Source organism: Otolemur garnettii, unplaced genomic scaffold (genome assembly GCF_000181295.1).
Source record: "Otolemur garnettii isolate 467f Iridium unplaced genomic scaffold, OtoGar3 scaffold00099, whole genome shotgun sequence".
NCBI lineage: Eukaryota > Metazoa > Chordata > Mammalia > Primates > Galagidae > Otolemur > Otolemur garnettii.
In genome coordinates this window covers 5,132,352-5,140,510 of record NW_003852494.1, presented here as the reverse complement: position 1 = coordinate 5,140,510, position 8,159 = coordinate 5,132,352, and positions in this window count along the sequence as shown.

Sequence of the window (8,159 nt, the reverse complement as noted above, 5' to 3'; positions counted from 1 at the left end):
AAATAAAGACTATTTCAAGGGGAATATTTATCACTGACATTTTTGGGCATGCTGGCACATGGTGATAATGAGAAACAGACTGACCTTGAGTGGATTTTATTACTGTTAAATTCTTTACAGACTGTGCACAGATGCACTGTGATACACCTCTCATCCCTCCTTCATAGGGGGCACCCAGGTCTTGGTGGAGTTAAGCAACTTGTTCAGAAATCCAGGCTTGATCTCTTGGGTGCTCTTTCCAGCATCTCCTTTCCCTTCTCAGAGGCAGCTCCTCTAAGGGAAGCTGACAAAGGCTCCTGTCACATTTACCAGAACTTTTCTCTTCTTTCTTTCTGGACAGGGAGTGAAGAAATCCCAAAGGGTGGGCTTGGCAACAGTTATGGGGCTCCCAGGCCCTTCACTTTCTGGTTGCAGGTTGCAGAGGACATTCCAGAAGGCATGTTGGTACCTGGATCCACTTATCTTCCCTGCCCATCTCTTCTTTTTTTTTTTTAATGTAAATTTTATTTCATTTTGACCCACGAGGACACATCTTCTTTATATATATATATATATAGATAGATAGATAGATAGATAGATTTTTTTTTTTTTTTGCAGTTTTGGCTGGGGCTGGGTTTGAACCTGCCATCTCCAGTATATGGGGCCAGTGCCCTACTCCTTGAGCCACAAGCACCACCCTCTCCCTGCCCACTTCTTATCTGCCTCCTTCCTGGTTCTTGATCAAAGACCAACTCTCAAGTTGCTTCCTCATTGCTCAGTTTCCCTCAAGTCTCCCCAGACATTTCTGGAAGCTTTGGCCTCAAAACCTGCCCGTTGTGGGAGACTCCTACCATCTGTCTGGCTCATCCTTTTGTTGTTGTGTAGTTAGTTTGTTTTTACTATTTTAACCATTTCTAAGTGTACATTTCTGTGGCATTAAGTACACCCATATCATTGTGCAAACATACCTCCCTCCATCCCAGAACTTTCTAATCTTGTAAAACTGAAACCCCAGACCCAGGAATCAACAACTTCCTGCTCTTCTTCCTCCCTGGCGCCTGGATCCATCATTCTACTTTCTGTCTCTGTATGAGGCTGATGACTCTACGGACCTCCTATACGTGAAATCATGCAATATTTGTCCATTTGTGTCTGGCTTATCTCACTCAACATAGCATCCTCAAGTTTCATACATGTTGTAACCTGTGTCAGAATTTCCTTCCTCTTCAGGCTGAATAATATTCCCTAGGATGGACAGAGCACATCTCGTTTATCCATCATCTACTGATGGACACGGGGGTGGTTCCACTCCTTAGCCACTGCAAAGAGCTTTGCCAAACCTCTTCAAGATCCTGTTTTTATATCTTTTGGGTATGCATCCTGGAGTGAAATAGCTGCATCATATGGTCATCATTCTCTTAAGTTTTTGGAGAACCTCCATCCTGTTCAATGCTCCTCACTTCCTTACCCATAGTTCATTCTTGTCCTTCCTTCTTCCCTTCCTTCTTTCCTCCCTTCCCTTCCCTTCCCTTCCCTTCCCTTCCCTTCCTTCTTTCCAGTAGCCATCCAATGGGTATGAAGTGGGATCTCACAGCGGCTTAGATTTTTATTTCTTTCTGATTTGTATTTTGTGGCTCCACCTCTACATGTAAGTCTTGCCTTCACAGGCCCCTTTCACACCCCTCCCTACTGCCTGTCTCCTCAGCTAAGGGTCAGTCAGGAGGGTGAGGCCTGGTGTATCTGGGTGTAAGCTTTCCCAATCTGTGAGATGGGAATGAGAGTAATAGTACACACCTCACTGGCTGATGTGGGGATTCAGTAAGTTAACAATCCAGAGCCCTTAAAATGGTGCCTGGCACATAGTAAGAGGTCAGTAAGGGCCAGCTATGTTTTATTACTGTTGTTATAGTCCAGGAATGGATGTAACCTGGGGAGGTGTTTAGGAGAAGGCCTCTGAGTCTTAGATGGAGGGATTAAAGTCAATCTCTCTCTCTCTTTTTTTTTTCAGACAGAGTCTTACTTTGTCACCCTCGCTAGAGTGATGTGGTGTCACAGCTCACAGCAACTTCAAACACTTGGGCTCAAGTGATTCTCTTGTCTCAGCCTCTCAAGTAGCTGAAACTACAGGTGCTGATCACAACACCCGGCTATTTTTTGTTGTAGCTGTCATTGTTGTTTAGCTGACCTGGGCTGGGTTCAAACCCTCCAGCATTGGTATATGCGGCTGGCACTATAACCACCATGTGGTGCCATAACCACTGTGCTACGGGAGCTAAGCCTAAAGTCGATCTCTTTATTTTTATTTATTTTTTTAAGACAAAATCTCCCAGTTGCCCAGGCTAGAGTGCCCTGGTGTCAGCCTACCTCACAGCAACCACAAGCTCTTGGGCTCAAGTGATCCTCTTGCCTCATCCTCCCAAATAGCTGGGACTAAAGGCTCCTCCCACAACACCCAGGTAGTTTTTCTATTTTTAGTAGAGACATGGTCTCACTCTTGCTCAGGCTGGTCTTGAACTCCTGAATTCAAGTGATCCTCCTACCTTGGCCTCCCAAAGTGCTGGGATTATAAAGTTATTAGGGCATAAAGTTGATCTCTCTCTCTCTCTCTTTTTTTTTTTTTGCAATTTTTGACCGGGGCCAGGTTTGAACCTGCCACCTCTGGCATATGGGGCTGGCGCCTACTCCTTGAGCCACAGGTGCCACCCAAAGTTGATCTCTTTAAGCTATCTCTGGACCACCCTGTAGATCCTAAGCCTCCATCTGCTCAGGGAGTTTTCCTGAATCCATGAATCTTCCAGGACCAGGCCCTGCTTCCCTTTCAGCTTGTAACTCATGGTGGCACCTGCCTCTCTTCCTTTCTTGCCCTGTCCTCACCAGCCTGATATTGTTCAGTTTGTTTGATTTAACAAACACATGGTTCTAAGGGCTTCAGGTATGAACTCTCTTAACCCACACCTTGACCCAAATGAGAGAGGTATTATTAGCCCCATTTTACAGATGGGGCAGTGAGGTCCAGGGAAGCTAAGTAATGTGCCCACAGGAGAACCTGAACCAGGAACACTTGCTGCAGTTAGCGTCTGGGCTTACTCACCCCAGGCTTTTGCCCCAGTTGTTCCCTATGCCCAGAAAGCTGTTTCTAAGCCTCCTCCCCTTCTTAGCTAACTCCTTTTCCACCACAGATTCAGTTCCTGTTTTCCTCAGGATCTGAGCAGAAGTTGGACAGAACACTCAATATTGGAGACTCCCAATGGAAGAGGGTTTAATAGATGAGCTATTTACAAAGGGGTAAGGAAAACAAAGGGCACAGGGAAGTTGTTACCACCCCAGGTTATAGAAGGGAGGAAGGGAAGAAGTGAGTAAGGACTAGAGCCTAGGAGGAGAGGGGAGTCTAGAGAGGGCTGCCCTCTGAGGACCCTGTCCTTTGTTCAAGGGCTGCAAGCAGCCTGAGTGCTTCATTTAACTGTGGCTTCCCAACAGACTCCCCCAACATGTAGTGACTTCAAACAACATCCCTTTAGTGTTTCTCATGGTTTATGGGTTGAATAGCTGCTTCACGTTTCACGTGATGGTGGCTGTAATGCTGAGTTGGCTTCTCTAATGGCACTGGCGGGAACTAAGCTGGACTGTCAGCGGATGGCTTGATGCTCTCCATGGCTTCTCTACGCAGCTGCCTGGGCTTCCTCACAATATGGCCACTGAGTTCAAGAAGGAGTATTCTAAGCGGTGACTGCCTGCAGCCAATGATCTCTTGCAGACTACACATGTCACTTCTGCCACATTCGGTTGGTTGAAACAGGTCAAAGTGTCAGCCCAGATTCCACGGGAGGGGAAATAGATTCCCAGTAAGATAAGTAACAAGGATCTTGGCCGTCTTTAACCTACTACACTAAGGAAATACCGCAGGGAGGAAGTGGGGATCATAGCTCATTTTCCCTCTCTTACCTTTTTCAGATGTCTCACTGCCCGCTGGCCAAGTCCAGCTAGAAACCAAGGGACCAGGGAGGTGGCTGACATGGTTCCTAAGGGTCACCTTTCTGGAGAAAAAGTTCAGGTGAATAAGCAGAGGATAGTTCTTGGGGGAGAGGAGGATATTCTTGTATAGCACCCCAGTCCAAGTTCTTCTAGAACTCCCCATTTTTCTTTTGCTGTGCTATGTAATTAGAAATCTCTGTGATTATTTTTTTGTCAGTTCCATCTTCAAGACTATAATCTCCAAGAAGGCTGGGATTGTGCCTGCTTTGCCTGCCATGGGATCCCCAGTGCTCAGCACTATGCCTGGGATAGAGCAAATAATAAGTGTCTGTCAGTGGGTAAGTCTTTCCCGAAATGAAATGACTCAACCTGGATTTTTTCTCTGCATTGCCCCTTACATCCAACCCCACTGTGAGTCTGTGGGTTCTTCATCCCAAATCTATCTCAAATCTGCCCACTTCTCCCTGGTGCCCCAGCCTGTGTCACTACAGCCCAGGTGGCTCAGGACTGCATCTCATCCCAGCCTTGCCTTGCTTTTTACTTTTGACTCCTAGAGTCAAGCAGGAACCAGAGAAATATATTTTCATTAAAAACAAAAAACCAGGCTTGGCGCCTGTGGCTCAAGCGGCTAAGGCACCAGCCACATACACCTAAGGTGGTGGGTTCGAATCCCCAGCCCGGACCCGCCAAACAAACAATGATGGCTGCAACCAAAATATAGCCAGGCGTTGTGGCGGGCGCCTGTGGTCCCAGCTACTTGGGAGGCTGAGGCAGGAGACTTGCTTGAGCCCAGGAGTTGGAGGTTGCTGTGAGCGTGATGCCATGGCACTCTACCCAGGGGGATAGCTTGAGGCTCCGTCTCAAAAAAAAAAAAAAAAACAAACCAGGCTCAAATTTAGAGAAAATCACACCATGAACCCCAATATAGCCATTTTTGGGAATCATTAGTTAATACTTTCTTTAATTAAAAAAATATTTTTTTTAGAAGGCTGCACTTGTAGCTCAGTGGGTAGAGCACCGGCCACATACACTCAGGCTGGTTGGTTTGAACACAGCCTGGGCCAGCTAAACAGCAATGACAACTGCAACAACAACAACAACAAATAGCTGGGCGTTGTGTGTGTAGGGGAGTGGCACCTGTAGTCCCAGCTACTTGGGAGGCTGAAGTAAGAGAATCGCTTAAGACACAATGGCACTCTACCGAAGGTGACATAGTGACACTTATTTTTTGACACAGAGTCTCACTCTGTCACCAAGGCTGGAGTGCAGTGTGAGATCACAGCTCACTGCAGCCTCGAACTTCTGGGCTACAGAAATTCTCTCATTTCAGCCTCCTGAGCAGCTAGGGCTAGGCTAATTTTTCTATTTTTTTAAGAGGCAGAATCTTGTTATGGTGTCTAGGCTGGTCTCCAACTCCTGGCCTCAACTGATCCTCCTGCTTTGGCTTCGAAAAGTACTAGGATTATAGGTGTGAACCCTCACACCCACCCAAGAGTTCAATATTTTTGCCATAGTTGCTTCATCCATCCTTTTCTCTCTTTCTCTTTTGGTGAGTTATTTTGAAGCTAATCTCAACCCTAAGTGCTATGGTATACAATTCTAAACTGTATGGACATAGTCTTACAGAACCATGATTCCTTGATCGTCCCTTCCAAATTAGCATTCATTGGAAGATATTGGACAAACCTAAATCAGATTGGGTCATTCCTCCATTGCTAAAATCAGAATTCCTCACTGTGGCCCAAGAAAAAGGTGACCAAATGATTTAGTGTCCAAACTTCAAGAGTAAAAGGAGGTACTATCAATAACAATGATGGAGCAAGAGGCATAAACTGCAGTGGTCACCCTTTTTAAGGGGTCCTGCCCTGCTTATCTGTTCCTTGGACAAACCAAGTATCTCTCTGTCATAGGGCCTTTGTGCTTCTTGGTTCATTGGCCAGAATCTCCTCCAGAGTTCTCGCCCTTCAGGTGTCACCCCTCCATCTCCCAACACTCGGAGGGATTACTTTATTTCTCTTGTTAGCACTTAGCATCATTCCAAATCCATATTTATTTATTTGCTTATGTGTTTTTGTTTCCTAAATCTCCCTCCCCCACTAAAAAGTAAGGCCAGGACAGAAGGGACCTGTCTGTCTTATTCACTTTCTATGCCCACCCCCTGGCACACAGTAGGCCCAGCACACAGCAGGGGCTCAGCAAATATTTGCTGTACAAATGAATGAATGAATGGACATGTCCATCCCTTCCCAGGCAGGTAGGGCAGAGCCAGGTGACTTTAGCAGAGCCTTCTGAGTTCAGGAACAGGAACCATCATCCTCCTGTTCCCAGCTGCTATTGGCCGTGGGAGGTGGTAGAAGCTTCCCTCCTCCGTGACCTGTCCCACAGAGGAGAACTATTAGCTCACTACTGCTGGATGGGTCCTTCCCACACACTTGCACCTTTGTCCTGGAGGGTTAGTTCCTGCCAGAGAAGCCATATCACAGATCCTGAGGACCAAGGGCAAAGGTGAAAATCGATTGCCAGCTCTGAGTCAGAGCAGATAGGTTCCCGAGGCAAGTCAGTGGCCAGGGCTTCACAGTGGTTTGATGTTGCAGGCAGTCAGGAATTATGGGATGTCTTGGTTGGCTTAGGCTGCTGTAGCAGAATACTATAGACTGGGTGGCTTATAAACCACATTTACTTCTCACGGGTTGAGAAGTCCAAGATCAAGAGGGGCCAGCAGATCTGGTGTCTGACGGGGGCCTACTTCCTGGTTCATGTATGGCATCTTTGACCCTGATGGGAGGGGCAAGGTGGCTCTCTGGGGCTCCTTCTTATAAGGGCATTAATCCCACTAATGAGGGCTCCGCCCTCATGACCTAATCACCCTAAGGATTTTGAGGCAGACATAAACATTCAGACTGTAGCACAGGACTAGAGGCCGGAGGTAGAGGATGAGTTTCCCTCCCTCATTTTAGAGGCTCTGGAGAACTCCACAGACCTCCACCCATATTCACAATGTTGTAGGGGGCATTTTAACTTATTGAAGGAAAACAACTCCTAATAAGTCATGTGCATCAAGATAAGGGCAACGTAAGAATTAAAATTCTAATTAAAAGCCATCTAGATCCCTCTGGGTCTTTCCCCTGACTGTTCCCTCAGCCTGAAATGCTCTTCCCCGGATCTTCACAGGACTTGTTCCTGCATTTTCTTTACATCTTTGCTCAAGTGTCACGGTCTCAGAGTGGCCATCCCCTAGTCACCCCATTCAAATGGCACACTCCCCTCCACGGGTGGCATTTACTCTGTTCTATTTTTATCCCTGAAGCACACATCACTCTTAAACAGTGCTGTCCTGCGGAAGTGCAATGGGAAACCACATGCACTATTAAAAAAATGTACCACATTTTAAACAGTAAAAAGAAACAGGTGGAATTCATTTAAATTGTATATTTTGTATATTTTATTTAACTCTGTATATCCGAATAATGTCATTTCAAAGTGTAAGCAATATAAGAATGTTGAGATATTTTATATTCTTCTCTTTATACTCAGGCTGTGACATCTGGGTATATATGACATGGCACATCTCTCTTGAGACCAGCCTCACATGAAGTGCCCAGCACTTAATACAGCACAGCCATGGCTACTGTATCGGAGAGCATGGCTCTAACCTCTTATGAAATGTGCTGATGACTGTCTGGCATTTATTGTATTACACGAAGGATCTATGAGGCCAAGAGCTTGGTTACCATCCCTGCTGGGAACCCTGCTTCTGGCAGGAGCTCCATCAGAGTTGGCTGAATGAATCCAACAAGCATTTGGGCATCGTGGGCTCTCTTCCTGCCTTGCCAGCTGCAATCTGGGTGGCAGATACGACCAAACAGTTTCCTCTTCTTTGTTCTTTGGCCTTTCTCTCCTTGGTCTCTTTCTTTTCCTCCACTTTCTTCCATTTTTTTCTTTTCCACAGCAAGGAGAATAGTGATCACATTTGGGTCGTGGAGCCAAGTGACTTTGGTTGAAGTCCCTGCTGCCTCTGCTTCTCCACTAACTAGTTATCTATGCCTCTTTTTAATCAATTCCTTCAGCTTATGTGCAATGTTTCCAGTGCCCTTGGGGATAATGATAATTCTTCCTGGTCTGGGGTGGGCTATGGGGCAAGTAGCCACCTGCATGGAGTGATAGCTACACCTGATAAAGGCACCTTGCTAAGTGTGTCGCTGGGACTA